The 16659-nt window shown below is 48.0% G+C and overlaps 1 long non-coding RNA gene across 1 annotated transcript in view; it reads left to right on the top strand.

Annotated features, from left to right (window-relative positions):
* Window positions 1–12507: 12507 nt before the first annotated feature.
* Window positions 12508–16659, top strand: part of LOC108448880 — a 62188-nt gene continuing 58036 nt past the window's right edge. The window contains exon 1 of the long non-coding RNA XR_001864948.1: window positions 12508–12706. This is a non-coding gene — a long non-coding RNA (uncharacterized LOC108448880). The remainder of the gene's footprint in view (window positions 12707–16659) is intronic.

Here is a 16659-nt window from a genome sequence, read left to right as displayed (position 1 = left end):
TATGGTCAAGCAGAGCCATGGGCCCCATCAAAAGCTTATTCAAAGTTGCTTTTTTCCCACTTCAAACACAGGCTGGACACAATGCCCGGCATTTTCCACCTTCAGAAAGAGCAATCCCTCTGAATTGGCCTGGCAGCTGCTTCTTCAGGAGAAAAATTGCTCCGAGAAGGACTAAAGGTTACAACAACCTGGTCTTCACATCGACTGAGCTCATCCTTTAATGGTGAAATTTGTTCATCTTTCATGGAGAAGAACAGTGACCATTTCAGTTCTAAAACACCTTTCCTTTCACAGGTCCTTTCCAGCTGTCCTAAGGACTCACCTGGAAATGGTCACCACATCCAGGTGTTTAACTGAGGCAGGAAAGTGCTGTGGGGACCTGAGGCTGCTCCCTGTTGGAGCTGTACAGTGACTCCTGCAGTGATAACCCAGAGTCATGGGCAGGGAGCTCCGGCCTGTTGCTTTTCCCAGGTAAAAAGTGACAGAACGAGAGTAAGTGGCCTTAAGCTGTTCTGGAGGAGGTTTAGATTTGATGCTAGGAGAAAATTCTTTGTGGAAAGAGCTGTCAAGCACTGGAAAAGGCTGCCCAGGGAGGTGGTGGAGTCATTATCTCTGGAGGGATTTAAAAGATGAGTAGATGTGGCACTGGGGGACATGGTTTAGTTGTGGGCTTGGCAGTGCTGGGTTAATGGTTGGGCTTGATCATCTTAAGGGTCTTTTCCAGCCTTAATGATTCTATGATTCTATGATTCTATGATTCTTCTGCCTTGTGCGACCTGTAGCAAATCCCATTAAAAGTGGTGATTAAACTCCCATTAAACCTTCCCACTGTGCTTTCCGGGCTTTGCCACAGTCCAAAATGATTTTCTTCTTTCATCCTAAGGACAAACACACAATTGTCCCACCAGGCCCAGTGGCACTCATGGTCTCTGGTACAACCTTCTATTTTTTCTTGCATCCATTGGCCACGGCTGGATGCTGCTGTGTAGGCAGCAAAAATTCATCCTGATCATATTTCTACAGTGCCATTACGTGGAGTTTCATGGAGCTCCCCTTTGGGACTTTTCTGTTACCTACCATGGAAAAAGTGTCTTCACCCCCAGCCTATGAAAAACGGGTCCAAAAATAAGGCTTAGGAGACACAACAGTCAATGAGCAAACAGGTCCTGCACTGCAAACCTGGTTCTTGTAAAAACTAAAGGAGTTTCCAACCGAAACGTTGCACTGCCCCAACTCCACTGCGGGGAGCAGGGCAGCACAGAGACCTCTCTGCACCTTGCCTGGCCAGGGTAAACAGAACTCCTCGTGGAAAGACTGGAATTTTAATGCATTCATCTGCTTCTTAGATTCCTTGAAAACAGAAGCTGATACAATTTTCAGAGAAGAACAAGTACAGCAGAGGTTTAACCGGAGTAATCAAGTTTACTTGGCTTGAGAGCAGCCAGGCCTGGGCAGGAGCCCTGGGGCTGCCCTCTTGGAGGGCGCTGGCTTTCAAAGATGCAGTTTACTCATGTAAGAGCTGTCTCTGTGGGGAGGGCCAGAGTGATGCTGGCAGTCAAACTGGCACCTTGGAACAGCTTTCCTTTGCCTGTAGGCTTCTCTCCCCTGAAGCTGTGGGATAAAAGGGAGAATTCAGGCAGATAAGGACAAAGTAGCTCAGTGCTTTGTTTTGGTTTTTATGTTTTGTTTACATGTTGCTGGAACTTGTGACTTGCCGGGTACTGAAAATGCTGAGATTTTCCTAGAATGTGGCCAGTGTGAAGCAACTCTTGCTGTCCTGCCTTTCCTTAACCCAGAGCCCTGCTGTGGGTGATGGGAAGAGGCAGGAGAAGCAAGGAAAGGTTCGTGGTTATCTCTTACCTGGTTTAGGGCTGCAGGGAACATGTGGGTGAAGGCAGTCAGCTTTGTGAGGAAGCAGCTGCCCTTTGCTGGCTTTGTCCTTGTCCCCAAGTGCTACAGACCCTCACAGGGTACAAAGCAAACCTCAGAGGCTGGAGACCTACAGCCACCCCTGGGAGAGAGAAAAGAAGTGATGAGTGTTTGCTCTCTTCTGATGCTACTCTTCTGGGTGATCTCTGGAAGCAAATCCCCTCTTTTTCTGCCTCTGAAGCATTTTTAGCAAGTACCAAACTTGTGTTTCCGCTGTTGCTTTTGGGAGAACAATGATGAACCGAGGCATCTCCGGTAGAGATTTTGGAGTGTTTAAAGAAGGGCAACGAAAATGGTGAAGGATCTGGAGAACAAGTCATGTGAGGAGACTCTGAGGCAGCTGGGCTTGTTTATCTTGGAGAATAGGAGGCTATCTGAAAGGTCATAAGGAGGTGGGACTGATGTCTTTTCCCAGGCAGCAAGCAATAGGACAAGAAGAAAGAAACAGTCTCAAGTTGCTCCGGGGAAGGTTTAGATTGGTTATTAGGGGAAAAAGGGCTATCAGCACTAGAACAGGCTGCCTAAAAGTGGTGGAGTCACCATCCCTGGAGGGATTTAAAAGACAGGTGGATGTGGCACTTAGGGACACAGCTTAGAGGTAGGTTGGCAGTGCTGGGTTAATGGCTGGACTCCATGATCTTAAGGGTCTTTTCCAACTTGACTGATTCTGGGATTCTAAAGGGAAATATTAATGGTGTTTGCTGTCCTGGGCTTTGGGAGCTCCCACCACAAAGCACCCCACTGTATGTGGAAAAACTGGGGGGTGTTTTATGTTGACCTGTACAACACCTAATGAGTGATCAGTGCTCAGCCCCACAGTGGAATTGCTCTGTACGGGACTGGTGGGTGCTCAGAAAAAACCACAGGCAGAGGGAAGTGCTTGGCTGGAGCACTGGCTGCTCCCTGTTGCTGCAGGGATGGTCACTCCATGGTGTGGGCAGAGCTGCCAGGGGAGCCCCTGCTGCACCAGGTCCCTTTGGGCTGGCTTGGCTCTGCAGCTGGCTTCGTGGGAGTGCTCTGGTGCAGGTCTCTGCACGTCATTCCCTCTCCATGACCACAAAAGCAGTTCTCAGCCATCCCTGGCCCCTGTGGCAGCAAACCCTGGTGCATACATGTGTGTGCACATGCTCTAGCCCAGAGCAGTGCTGGGAGCTCAGCTGCAGAGTCCTGTGATGGGCCACTGCTCTGCTGGGGAGGGGCTGGCCCAGGCTTGAGCTGATTCTGCAGCAGTGCAGAGATGCAGCACCTTGGCAAGGCAAGAGGTGCAAACTGTAAAACCCGGTGACCCCCTGACTGAGGGTTGCAGGAGGAGCTGCTGCTCTGTGGCAGGAGATGCTGCAGCCAGCTCAGGCAGCTGAGGAAAGCTCTTCTCAGCTCTGGTTTTGACTCAGTGGCTGAGTGAGAGAGGCAGGCTGGGCCTTGGTTAGCCTGTTTTTAGAACGGGGGAGATGCCACACAGCAAAAAGGAAGTGTCAGTCCCTTTCTTGCAGGCTGTGGAGCCTCGGCCTCAGGATGCTTTGAGAAGTGTGGTGCACTTCACAGGCTGTGGAGTGGGGCTGCTGCAGGGCAGGATGGGTCCCTTCCAGTCCAGGTGATTTGAATGGCTCTGCTTTATGTCCTGAAAAGTATCTCTAGCTGTGGTTTATCCTTTCCCTGCCCCAACCCCATCCAGCTTGTCAGGCTGGGAATTTTGCTCTGTGAACATCTCTGCTGGATGTTTGAGAAAGCTGAAATGTCAGATTGACCTTTTGAGGTTTTTTTTTTCTCAAGGAAGAAGGTTTCTATACAATTCATGTCATGAATCAATCCAAAGGGATGCATTTTTCTGCAGCAGTTAAATAAAAGATCATTAAACCTAACAAATGTTTCCCAGCCTGCCGGCACTTTCACGAGCGTTCAGCTATAAATATGGCCTGTGCTTATAACAACATAAACAACATGCTCCTCAAAAGCAGGACAGGCTATATACCTCTTTTCTTTTTATTTTTAAGCTGCCCAAGAAATATATACACACATTCCTAATATGCTTACTTAAGCAGGAAGCAGACGAATAGTTTAAGATAATGTTTCAGTCTATTGTGAGTTATACATGCCCCAAAGATTGTTTCCTTTATGTAGTAATTTTTCAACCACAGAGAGAAAAAGCTGAAAAATCTTGTCAATTCCTTAACTGTAGGGAAGATTTGCAGGAATTTCCACTGTTTTTCCCTCTCAAAGGGATATTTGAGACCACTGATAAGGGGAAAAGGAGATTAAATAGTCCTAATTCTTTTCATGTACTATGGAGACTAATTCCTCTTGCTCTCACCACCATGTCCAGCAGACTGGCTAGCTGCTGATTTCCCCTGCTTGTGGGGAGATCTGAGAAGTGATATGAGTTTGAGGGCCTGGAGAAGGAGGGGATCAGTTTAAAGAAGGAAGATGCTTAATTTGTATGCAAAGTTTATTCTGTATTCGATCACACTGTAAGCTTCTGCTGGGCTCTTTTCCCCTCCTCTGCTGAAATATCTTTTGGCTGACATCACCAGCAGAATGCGACATCAGAGTGGGTTTAAAATGCTGCAGAACTTGGATGCTGGAAGCTGATGAAGCCTCATCTCTGGCAGAGTGATCAGTGGTCTGCAGGCACAGACGAGGGAGACTGAGGGAACCTTCCTGTGGCATGTGGAGATGGGCTGGTTGAAGATTCTCTGTCTCTGAAAACCACCCCAGGTCGGACAAATTACTTGTTCTGTTCAAGTCAGCCTGCAAAGGAGAGGGTGACAGGAGCTGTCCCATGCATGCCTGTCCCTGGCTGGAGGGATGGGTCTCCATTGCCACGTCCTTCCCATGGTTGTGAGGTGAGGTCTAGAGAAATCCTCTTCCCATGCCTCCCCAGGGCTCTTTTGTGTTTTGTGCTTCCCAGGGTGCGAGAAATTCCCCCATGGGTTTCTGAGGCTCCTGCTGCACCCCAGCCCTTGGCACAAATCCTTGCCCTACCCCTGCCTGCAGCAAGGGCCGAGATGAAGACTTCATGCCAAAAGTTGCAAAATGAAAACCAGCCAACGGGCAGCTCATTGGAGCCAAATTCTGCCCTTGGCCACGCTTGAGCACCCGTGTTGAATTTTATTTTTGTCTCCAGGTCAGTCAGGACAATTATTTAGCCTTTTGTGCACTGTGAGTGCTGCCCTGGTGGCTGGGGGAGCCCCCTGAGCTCGATGGGTGCTGGGACCAGGGGGAAGAAAGACAAACTGTTTAACTTGTGAGATGCTTAGATGGGCTACAAATAGCTTGGCTGGTGTGTATTCTTCCCTCTCATCACCACTGCGTGTCTGGCCCGGTGCCATGGGAACCCAGAGGGACAATCGTCTGCGCCCATGGCAACGCTCCTCGGGTGTCACTCGCCCTCAGCCCCTGGTGCTGAGCTGTTGTGGTGGCTGCAGACCGCAATGAAGGCAAAGAGGAGAAGCTTGGGACTCCTGGTGTCAGGAGTAAATTAAAGCTGGGTGAAGAATGAGGATCTGATGGTGGTTTCCCCAGCCTGGGATCCTGTCCTGAGTCAATGGGGACACTCAAAGCCTGAGGAGCAGCTTTGTGGGGTGTCCTAAATCTGATAGACAGCTCTCTGATAGGCAGATAAAAGGCAAGGATATATAAAGAAATAATTGCAACAGAGCTGCAGTCTAATTAAAATGGTGATTGTTGGTCAAAAGTGAGAAGAAAAATGCAGCCTGAGAAAAGGCACATGTGAGCAAACAGACAGGAGGAACTCTGATCCTCCAGCTGAGAGGGAAAAGGGGGTGATGGCCATCTCTGCACCCTTCCAGGACCCTGGGATTGGGTGGGTCCTGGAGGCTTATAGGCAGGACCGTGCAACCTACAGCTCACCCTTTGGAGCAGGGTTGTCCTTGGGGTCCGCCTTCAGCAGCGTGTGAAGGTGCCCACTCAGACCTCTCATAAGCAGGGAAAAATTGATTTGGGAAAGTGCTCCAGTGCCCAGCAGGGTCCATTTGGGATGCAGATGGGGATGCAGACTGGGGTCAGTGGGATTAGGGGTGCTCCAAAGACTGCAGAGCTTGCTTGCCCAGCTCTGTGGGTGGAGTTCTTTTAGGCTGCTACTCTTACAGCTTCCTTAGGACACGCTGACCCCTCAGTGTACGGACACCTGAAGTGCCCCTGCAAGGGCTGAACTCAGCCTGAGGTGCTTGATGAAATGCCCCAGCCTTGTCCTCCCATCCAAACATCATCTTAAGTTAGAAAACAGCTTTATCTGTGTCCCTGGCACTGCACCACTCTGGATGTAGAGCCAGGCAGCGTCGTTTCTCAACCCTTTGATGTGGCGTAAACACAGCAGTGGGTGCAGTGACCCCAGCTCGGCTGGAGCCTCAGCAGGTTTGGCACATGCACTGTCCCCCAGCCAGGAGGGTCTGCTGGGAGGGACTGGGAGCTGCGAGGGACGTGGGACATGTCCTGCTCCCCATTTCCTTGGCGCTGACCCTGCTGAGGGCTTGGGGCTGCTCCCGGGAGCCGAGTAGCTGACACAGGGAGCAGCAACTGCACAGCCACTCTCATTAGGGCTGTTTGCTTTCCACAGTGAACTGTGTGTCACACTGAAAACTGATACTGCCGAGGGAAAACAGTGTCCTCTCTTCCCCCACCCCCTCGTGAAGGGACAGCTTATATTTACTTGTAAAGAGATACGGGTGATTTGGTGAAATAATAAAGAAGTTGTTAAAGAAGCGAAAAGTCCCAAGTAGGGAGAAAAAGTAGAGCTTTTATTCTTTTCATCACATTTTGTTTTAAGCACAAATACAAGCCCAGCAGCAAGGGACTCGTTGCTGAGGTGCCTGAAGGGTCTTGTGACCCTTGAGAGGAGGTGGCACAGGCAGCACGGGGCTGAGTCTGGCTGTCCTGGTGTGTGGATAAGTGAGTTGTACTCAGTTGTAATCCCATTGCAATTCCAGTGAGTGGACAGAGAGACGTTGAGATGTGGTTAGGATAAGTATCCAAACTCCCTGATCCTTACAGGAACATTAGAGCTGGTAAGGGGTGTTTAGCAATAAGTGGGCCATCTCTGAGGGTTTCTGATGCCTCGTGCTACTCCTCTGACAGGAAAGGGCAGGGGTTGGGACACTGGAAACCACTGGCAGCTCTGTTTGCATTTCATTCTTCACTTGTAAATGCTCTCCACAGAGCTTTGTTTGGAATCCTCCTATATTCAAGCCAAATTTTGCACAACAACAGTACCAGGACAAATTGAAATTGAGATGAAATTAAACACAGGAGTGACCTACAGCAAGCTGAAAAGACTTAGCTGAGCTGCACTTTTCCTCAAGGGTGGGTATGTCCAGCACCCTGGCACAGTGAGACAGGGCAGTGTGTGTGTCTTTATACATCTCTGTCTTTTTTTGCACTCATGTTATTCCAGTGCCTGTCTTCTGCTGATATCCTTTGGGTTAAGTGCACTGTGTTTGCAGTCAGCAACAAAGCTCAAAGGGAGCTCCAAGCCCTCTGTCCTTGTTTTGGTTTAGTCTAATTCACTCTAAAAGGCTATTTTGGTTGAATTTCCCTCTCCATGCCCTACCTACCCTCCCCTCTGCTGCTTCTGTCTGCTGTGCTCAGAGGTGCCGCCAGTGCTATCTCGGGAAGGAGCTGGAGTCAGTGCTCTGGTAAATTATCTCATGTTTGTTCAGTGTGAAGCATTGCACTGTTTCCAGCTGTATTGTTGTTCTTGGCTTGGAAATTTCTCTCTGTTTTTTAATTTGAACCCAAGCCCTGGTTCCCTGACGACTGCAGTGGTCTGCCCGTGCACAGCCCAGCGTGTGCCAGCCACACAGGGACCTTGGTCCCGGCCAGAGGGCTGCAGAGAGGGTCTTTTGTCCTTGCTTGGAGTCATGAGGACACATGGTTTTGGTCAGATGGCCAAGCTACATGGCAAGGGACCGATGGATGAGATTTTGTCACGTGGTTCTGGCTCTGCAATGGACATCCTGCATGTGTGTGCTGTGCTTCAGAGGCTGTGATGTAAGGCAGGATGAGGATAAGCCCAACCTGTTATGTCAGAATCATGCAATGGAGAGGGGATTATTTCTCAGCAGTGCTAGAACTTTTTCATTTTCCACTGATTTTTCTTTTAATTTCCCCTCCCAAATCTTCTACATGGGTATAAATGCACAGAGAAGGCATTTAAGTATTGGGCTAAACAAACCATAAATCCACACCTTGAAGTGGAACCAATAAGTTAGTCACATCAGAAGGGTTTTAAACATATTTTGAAACTCAGTAAAGGAAAAAATTGTAGGAAGATTGTGCTGCCTTCAGCAGTGACACCTGCCAGCCCATGGGATGGGCACAGCAGAGTCCAGCAGAGCTCTGCATATGGAGGGGCTCAGGGAAGGAAAACTACTTGGTTTCTCACATCCAGCATCTAAATATAATGCACTTGGAATGATCCTCCTGCTGGGCTTTACAGATACAGGAATGAGAGCCCAAATGAGAAAAACATCGGGGTGGAGGTGGTGGGGAATTCTTGACTTAGGTTTAGTGAGGGAAAACTCTGGAATAAGAAAGGACTGTGCCTTTGCAGCAGCTGATTCAGCCTGGTATCCAGCCTGGAAGAGGATCATGGGTTGATTCCAGTACCTGGTTGTTAAAATGACAGATTTTTCCCTGGAACGCATTGCTCCTGACTGTCCCATTCACAGTTTATTTTACTCATTCATCAGTTCCAGGTGAACCCAGGTTTTTCCATAGTAGCTGGCCAGAATGGATTTTCTGAGGACTTGTTGAGATTATTTGGTGTGAAGAAAACTGGATTTGACCCTAGTTGAAAGCAGATGGGACTGTATATTGATGGAGCAAACTAGCAAAAATTACAGGTATCAACAGCCACAGACAGATTCATTAAATCTTCTCAACTCAGATAAACACACCAAATTATTGGGATTTCAGAGGTGCTGGAATTAATGTTGGATTCAAAGCAGTATTGTCTCTGGAAAATAAGTTTAGCTTTGACTGTGAAGTAATCATGGGGTGCAGGTTCGACACAAGTGTTAATATTTTAAAAAATATTTCATTTGTTAGGAGCTCTTTGTTTCTCTTCTGGAAATGTGCTTGTCCTGTGCTGGCTCCAGGACAGCCCTGGAGTGAACCTGCACCCACTGACACCTGTTTGTCCTGGGTGATCTGCATGTCAGAACCCACCCTGGGCCATCCTACAGGTTCCCAAAGTTCACTCTGGATTTATGCCAGAAAGATACACTTAATCCTCGGATTTCATTGGGGTTTCTAGTCAAGGCAGTGATGAACCCAGGCATGTAGAACTACTGTGGTGTCATCCCCGATGAAAGGCCTATCTGATTTCATACTAAATAAAAAGGTATTTTAATTCTTAGTGTTAAATGGCACAGGGGTGGGAGTGAAATTTATACAGTATCTTATATAAATCACCATTTGGCTTTCTCAGGCCTCTGCAGTCAGTGCTTGTGAGCTACCACTGCTCCCACAGCTACGCTGATGTCACTGGTGTTGCATATACAGGGACACAAGCAAAAGCCAGTTCATGATGAATTCCACCCGAGGACACAGCGAGAGCAGTGCCTGCCAACCAGAGGATGAGGTCATTGCAGGAATTCTTTACATTCTGCCTTCTGCACAGGGTGCCCGAGCAACGAGAGTAAAACTATAACAATAACCAACACATGGGAAGCTCTAAATGGCACTGGGGCGGTTTTTACTCCCCGTGATCTGCTCCCCAGAAGAAAATGGAGAGAATAAACTATTAAATTAGGTCCTGCCTTGGTGGAGACCATATAAACCCTTCAGAAAGCTCTGTTGCTCATTAGGAGTGCGTACACAGGGGGCTGCAGGGGCTCTGGCCCCAGCTTCATCCACACTCCCAGTGGTATCCACACTGCAGGCTGTGTGATGGAGGGGCTTGTGAACTGCTTTGAAGCTCTGCCATCCGTGCTGTGGCTTATTAGCCATAAATAAAAGTAATTCTGTGAGTTCTGAAACTCCTAGGGCTCAGTTTACCATTGATTGGTGTCTAGTGGCTCGTTGGAGTTTTATTAATTGTATTAAAACTATGGCATGAGCTCTGTTGTCCTTAGAAGTCAGAAAATCCAGGCCAGTATGAAATGTTGCTGGAATAGGTTCCTCAGGGTATGAAAATCCTGACCAGAGGTTTTCCCTCCCCAAGGTGGGGGGGCCTAACCTCCTCCCCTGCTCCCAGAGGTTTTTCCTGGTGTGCAAAGGATTGATTTTTATGCTACTGCCTTTCTTTCACTGGGGATATCAATCGAGCTCTCTTTCCTTCTACCCACTTACTTTCTTTTGCCAGAACTGAAGTAAATTAATATCCCAGACCTGCACTCCTTGTTGGACGTGGATGACAGGCCCGAACACTGGATAGGACGGAGCAAGTGTGCAGTGTGACTCCATAAACCTTGCTTCATTTGGAAAGTGGGAGAAAAGACCTCAGTAATGAATCTGAATCCTTGTGATTAATGAACAGGGCCAAAGAGCCTTCATTTTGCTCACGGCTGTTCTGTGGGTGAAGGCTGTCCGTGTTTGACAATTTTATTATTTGCTGCTGTTTATTCTTTTATTTCTGGGGCAGGAGGCTTCGTAGCTCTTTCCATAGGTTTTGGAACCAAAAGAGACTTTAAATCATCCAGGCTGTGACCTCCTGTATAGCACAGGCCAGAGAATTTCAACCCTTATTGAACCCCATAACTTGCATTTGACAAAAGCGCATCTTCCAAAAACCCATCCAGCCTTGATTTAAAGGCAAGACGTGGTAGCAGCTTTGGGAATTGCCTAGAAAAATATGGCTTCTGCAGCTGCCTTGGTGTTTAATGTTATTCTGAGGAGAGGAGTGGGAGGGGTAACAACCCTTGCTTGTTTTAATGCCTTGGCAGCTCTAGTTTATGACCTCGTGCTGCTGGTATTATTCTGCAGCTTTTAGCAGTGTTTCCCTGACCAGCCTTTGCTCTGGGTGTTTGTTATTCTGGGCACTGACATGTTTTGGGAGATGCCATGTAAGTAAAAGCGTGGTGGGTCTGGATAGGTTGTTCAGTGAAGGTCTGACTTTTCCTTCTGTCTGGAATGGGCACTGAAAGAGCTGTGTGAACACCTTCTCACTGCGACACTCAAACCTACAGAAAGTCCATCGTTTCTCTTGTTCTCCAGGAAAAAATTAAGGCTCTGTCCTGCTCCCTGTCCTTGCAGGACTCTTATCTGCTTGGATCTGAGCTGAGGCCATGACTCCTTTTAGGGAGGTTCCTCCAACAGCTGCCAGATGAAAATTGCTTCAGTTCCTCCAATTGGGTTGGTTTTGAACCACTGACAACAGGGTAATAACTGCCTATTCCTATTCTTCCACCCAGCCAAATCCTGAGCTGGGCTTTCTTCCTTCCTTGTCCAAATGTTTGAATAAATGAAGCCAAGTTTTCTTTTTTTTTTTCTTTCTTTTTTTTTTATGAAATAATATTGCCTTGATTCATGTAGATGTTAAATAAACATGTAAAATAAACGGACTGAAGCGCGCCTGGATGTAAAGCTGAATTCCCATGGTCCTTGGCTTCAAGGATCTGCTCTCCTGACCTCTGTGGCAGGAGAGGATGCCTTGGTGCTCTGTGTATTTCAAATGGTCAGCCTGCTCTCTCCTTCCTTCTTCCATGATTTTTCTGGGAAGGGCTTCAGGACAAACAAGACCAGAAAAGAAATCCAGGAACCGGAGAGCTCCTGAAGCCAAATGGTCCCATGTCATTCATGTTTTTGGACCTTTACTTTTCAATGCTGTGGAGGTAGAAATGGCTTTTGCAACATCTCTCCTGCAGCCTTTGCCCCTGTTGTTTGTTCCTTTGGGAATAAGTCCTTTGTCTCTTGTCACAGCTCTCTTATGATCGCGCACTTCTCTGTTTCCCCTTGCTCTCTTCTCTCTTAAAACCAGGGAACCCAGGGAACAGCAATTTTTGGGGAAGTGCAGCTGATAAACAGACAGAAGCTTGGAAAAACCTCTCTCACCTCTACCCCAGACCTGCCATGGTGACCCTGGGCAGGTTCTTCCATCTTGGTTTGGTTCTTTTATTTTTGTCCACTGATCTGTGGTTATGGTCTCCGTGATTCCTTCTCTGCATGCTGGACTTTGCTTTCCGTGGGACGTTTCGTATTCAAATAAGTAATTTTATTTTCTTTTCACATTTTTTGGCACCACTCCCTTCTTTCTCTGAACTCATAAATAAAGCCTGCAAAGATTAAAGAGCCTGAGCTGACAGTGAAATAAGGAGCTGCATCACTTTTCCATGCTGGCCTATTGCTCACTTCTCCTTCCTGTACCTCTGCCTGCCCTCAGTTGGGGTTCCATGTAGCGCTCTGCTCTTTTTCCTCTTTGGAGAAATGTTCATATCTCCATGTGCTTCCCAAAGCCCCAGGCTGTGAGGGTGCTTTAAAAATAAATCATTCTATCACCCAATTGCTGTAGTGTTTAATTACCCCCTACTTGATGGAGATGTCTGGAAACATAAACAGAAGGGATTCCAGCAGCTCTCCCGGTGGCTGGATGTTTGAACCACATTGTGTGTTTCGTTCTCTGTGCTTTGCCACCCGTCCAACATCTGTGTGTCTCACTTCCAGCACAGGATTGCTCTCTGCACGCTCAGTTCTGCTGCAGTCTGGGTCTGCTGAGGACCTCCAACCCAGAAAGGTGGCAAAGCAGAAGGGGACTCTATGCACTTGCTGATCACTGCGCTGCTGAAGAGGGATGGGATTAGAAAGCACAGTGTCACCTCCAAGGGTAAGGGAGTTTCAAGCTCTCGGATATTTAGCTCTTCACACACTTAAATTTATTAATACCTTTTATCCCTTATTTTGCATGATACCTGAGTCTTTTTGCCCTCACCTGTGCTGTGCAAGTATTGTGTCCTCCTGCAGCTGACTGTGCTTCAGGCAATGGGCAGGAACAGGCATGCTTCATTTCATGACCTCACACAAACCAATTACCCCATTTACAAGCAGCATTATGCTGTGCTGAGTCAAAAGCCAGTTTTACAGCATTTTAACACCAGGAGTTAATGTTTCTTTTCTTTCCCTTTTAAGAAAGGAGCTGTCATTCATCTTTTCCCTTCTTTAAGCCTGGTAGATAAATCTGGTTTGACTTTTCTGGTGTGCCTTGGTGAACTCCTCTGCAGGTTTAGGCTGGTATATAATGAGAGAATTGGGGTTACCTTTCTTTCCCATAAGTTTAGTAAAAACACGTGTGGGGTTTTTTTTTTCTTTCTTTTTTTTAATTTTAATGCAAGTCATGGGTATGCAATGGTTATTGCATCTCTAATACTTGTGCTGATCCAGGAACACTGCACTCTGAAGCATCTTCCAAAGTTCCAGATAGTATATTTGACTGTTTCCCTGAGACATTTGAGAGTTCAGAGGATTATTCAGAGTTTATCCAAACTCATTAGAAGCTCTTGGTCCAGACTGAGTTCTGGAAATTTCACAAAATTAGAAGCAACTAGTATGAGGTTTCCACTGCTCCTTGATTTTGCCAGAATGGAGCATGAAGAGATCAGCTTCTCTTGCAGTATTATGGCTTCAGGTACCTGCCAAAGCCAACAAAATACAGAGATGTGCAAAAATGCTGAAATAAAGCATGACAAAAAAATACGCTAGCTTGATGTTTTCTAACCTCAGTAGAGGGTTGGCTTGAGTCTGGCTGGTTCAGCTTTGGGCTGGTTGCTTCTTTTGCTGAATCCAAAACCAGAGGCCCTGGTGGACACCAGGAACCAAACCCTGATCATTGTGTGTCTGCTGCGAGCAGTGGCAGCGCCTCAGAAGCTGTGACGAGGACCTTCCTCTCCTCCTGTGAGGGAGGAACAGGAGATGACCTTGTCCAAATCATAAGGTCAGACCCAAATTTGGAGCTTGTTTTGTTTGGGTGTTTCTGCTTCCACCCTTCCAGCAGAACAAGGGAAGTGGGGCCGGGCTCCTCCTGGAGCACGTGTGCAGTGGTTGTGTTGGCTCTCTGGGGTACTTCAGCCCCCCAGATCACCTCTGTGGCAGCAGTGAACCCTCACACCAGGCCTTGCTTGCCTTGGCCAAAAGGGAGGGCTCCCAGAGCAGCCTCAGAAAGCCCCAGCTGTTTCTGCAGCCTGAGGAAAGTGTGCTGATGAGCACTCGATCAAATTATTGTTCTTTGGCCAGGGGTTGTCGTTCCAGCGTTTCTGCAGGCTTGCTCCATTCACCACGTTCTTGGCGCGATGGTAGCGGAGGTTGGAGGAGGAAGGAAAGGGATGCAGCAGCGAATCTCCTGGGATGTGTGGCAGGCCAAGGAAAACTCTTTTTTTCCATGTGCAATATTAAAGGTGGATCATTAACCCATTAGCCCTTGGCTGGCAGCTGTGGAGCTGTCACTTCCTTCCCTCCTCTGTCAGATGAGGAGTTCATGTGGAATGAGCATGCGTGGCTGGCAGGATTCCTCAGCTGGAGGTGGCGACTGGGCTGTTGGCGAACTGGGAAGTTATTTTTGACTCTGTCCTGCAGCTTGGTTTTCTTTTCTGTTTGGTGTCAGGAGACTTTTGGTTTATTCAGCTATTCTCATTTCATTGTGTTTTGGGTGATGGCCAATTGCTCCCAGCTGGGAACAAACCAAGGTTTTCCTAAGCAAACCGAAGAAGGAGCATCAACTCGGACCTGCCACCTTCTACAGTGCATGCTCTGTTTTCCTCTTGCTCTCCATCTGGAGATTCCAGAAGTCTTTTCCACCTACACAAGCTGTGTCTGAGGGAAGCTCAAAAAGGAGAATTGATGCACAAAAAGTTGAAGCTGCTCCAGATGCAAGGCTCAGTGTTCATGCAGTGGAGGAGACAACCACACTCCACAGTGCCGTGGTGATAAGGGGGTTCTACCAAAAAGAAGGCAAAGTACCTATTAAAGCCAGTGGAAAATTTTATGGGGTATGGGATTGCTGAGTTTGACCCCATAAATATTCGTACTGCTGGCTTTGTGGTTTGATCCATGGATCCTCTTAAAAAAATTAGAACTTTCTTAAACAAGAGCTCCCTCTTTTCCTGCTCTGTTTGGTCTCTTCAGCTCCAGGGAATAGCTCTTGGCTTGCCTGAGCCTTCCTCCCCACTGTGGCATGGCACAACTCCCCTGTCAGCAGCACGCTGTTCTCATTGACTTTTATTATTCCATGGTCTAAATTACTGTGTGCTTTGATCTCCCGCTGGACTTGCTGCTTGGAAAGGGAGGGGAAAGGTGGATTTTTAATTTTTTTTCCCCACTCACATAGAAAGATCAGGCTACTGAAAGAGATATAATGGCAGGGAGAGACTGTGTGGTTTTGGAAGTCTTTTGGTAGAGAAAATGCTATAGATATGTAAGTCTCACAGAAGGATTAACTACTAGATTTTATCTGACCCCATGTCACAGTACCACATATCCTTGTGAGATGGGTGCCATGCTGCTGCCATGGGTGCTGTCAGTGCTGAGCAGAGAAGACAAATAAGATTTGGAAAGAGTCAAGGCTCTTTGTGGGTGGTAGGGGATGGACACCACTGTCACAGAATCCCAAAAGGGTTTGGGTTGGAAGAGACCTTAAAGATCATCCTATTCCACCCCCACCATGGGCAGGGACACCTTCCACTACCCCAGGTTGCTCTGAGCCCTGTCCAGCCTGCCTTGGACAGTTCCAGGGATGGGGCAGCCACAGCCGCTCTGGGCACCCTGTGCCAGGGCCTCACCAACCTCACATTAAATAATTTTTTCCTGATATCTAGTCTAAATCTTCTCTCTGTCAGTTTGAAGCCATTCCCCTTGTCCTGTCACTGCAGGCCCTTGTAAGGAGTCTCTCTCCATCTTTTCTATAGGCTCCCTTTGGGTATTGGAAGGTTACAGTTTGGTCACCCCAAAGCCTTCCCTTCTCCAGGCTGAACAACCCCAGCTCTCCCAGCCTTTCCTCACAGCAGAGCTGCTCCACCCCTCTGATCATCCTGGTGCCTCTTTTGGACTCACTTTTGCAGCTCCATGTCCTTCCAGTGCTGGAACCCCAGGGCTGGAGGCAGCTCTACAGGTGGGGTCTCACCTGAGGGAAGCAGAGGGGCAGAATCCCCAGGGTGAGATTCACCCTGCCCTTAGACTGAAACTTGTCCTATGGGATGTGCTGAGTTGCTTGTGGGGATATTCTGGCAGAAGGTCTGGCTTTTCTCTGGCAGAAGGTCTGGCTTTGCTCTGGCAGGTCCTTTTGAGCTCTGCTCCTACCTTGTCTTGTTTTTCTCCCACCCCCACACCTGTATATGGTGGCTGCTCATAGCTTTTGCTTCCTGATGCTCTCAACAGGCAGGTGCCACCTCTTCCCTCTGCCCTGCCTGTGCCACTGGTGGTGGCACAGCTGCCATTGCTGTTGTGGCAGGGCAAGAATGGAGTTGGGAAAGACTTCACTGAGGTGACCCTTGGCAAAAGCAATGCTGGGGATGGATACTGCTGTCTCCACTACAGGGACCATCTCTGAGCCTGGGAGGCATTCCCTTGGCCTGCTGAGATAGTTTTTCACTGGAGGGACTGGCCAGGGCAGAATTGGTGCAGGAGGAAGGTTGGGAAAAGCACCTCACTTTCACACTTCCTTAATGTTCAAGGTGTTACATCCATACTGCCCTTGGGTGTTAACTTTTGTGAAGCAACTGAGCTGCTGAGGTTGCGTAAAGCTGACAGGGCTTTTGGGGGAAGATGTCTGAGCATGTGGAAGGAGGTGGT

This window comes from Corvus brachyrhynchos, unplaced genomic scaffold (genome assembly GCF_000691975.1).
Source record: "Corvus brachyrhynchos isolate BGI_N302 unplaced genomic scaffold, ASM69197v1 scaffold148, whole genome shotgun sequence".
NCBI lineage: Eukaryota > Metazoa > Chordata > Aves > Passeriformes > Corvidae > Corvus > Corvus brachyrhynchos.
Note: the sequence above shows the minus strand (reverse complement) of the source record. Positions and strands in the feature narration are given on the sequence as shown.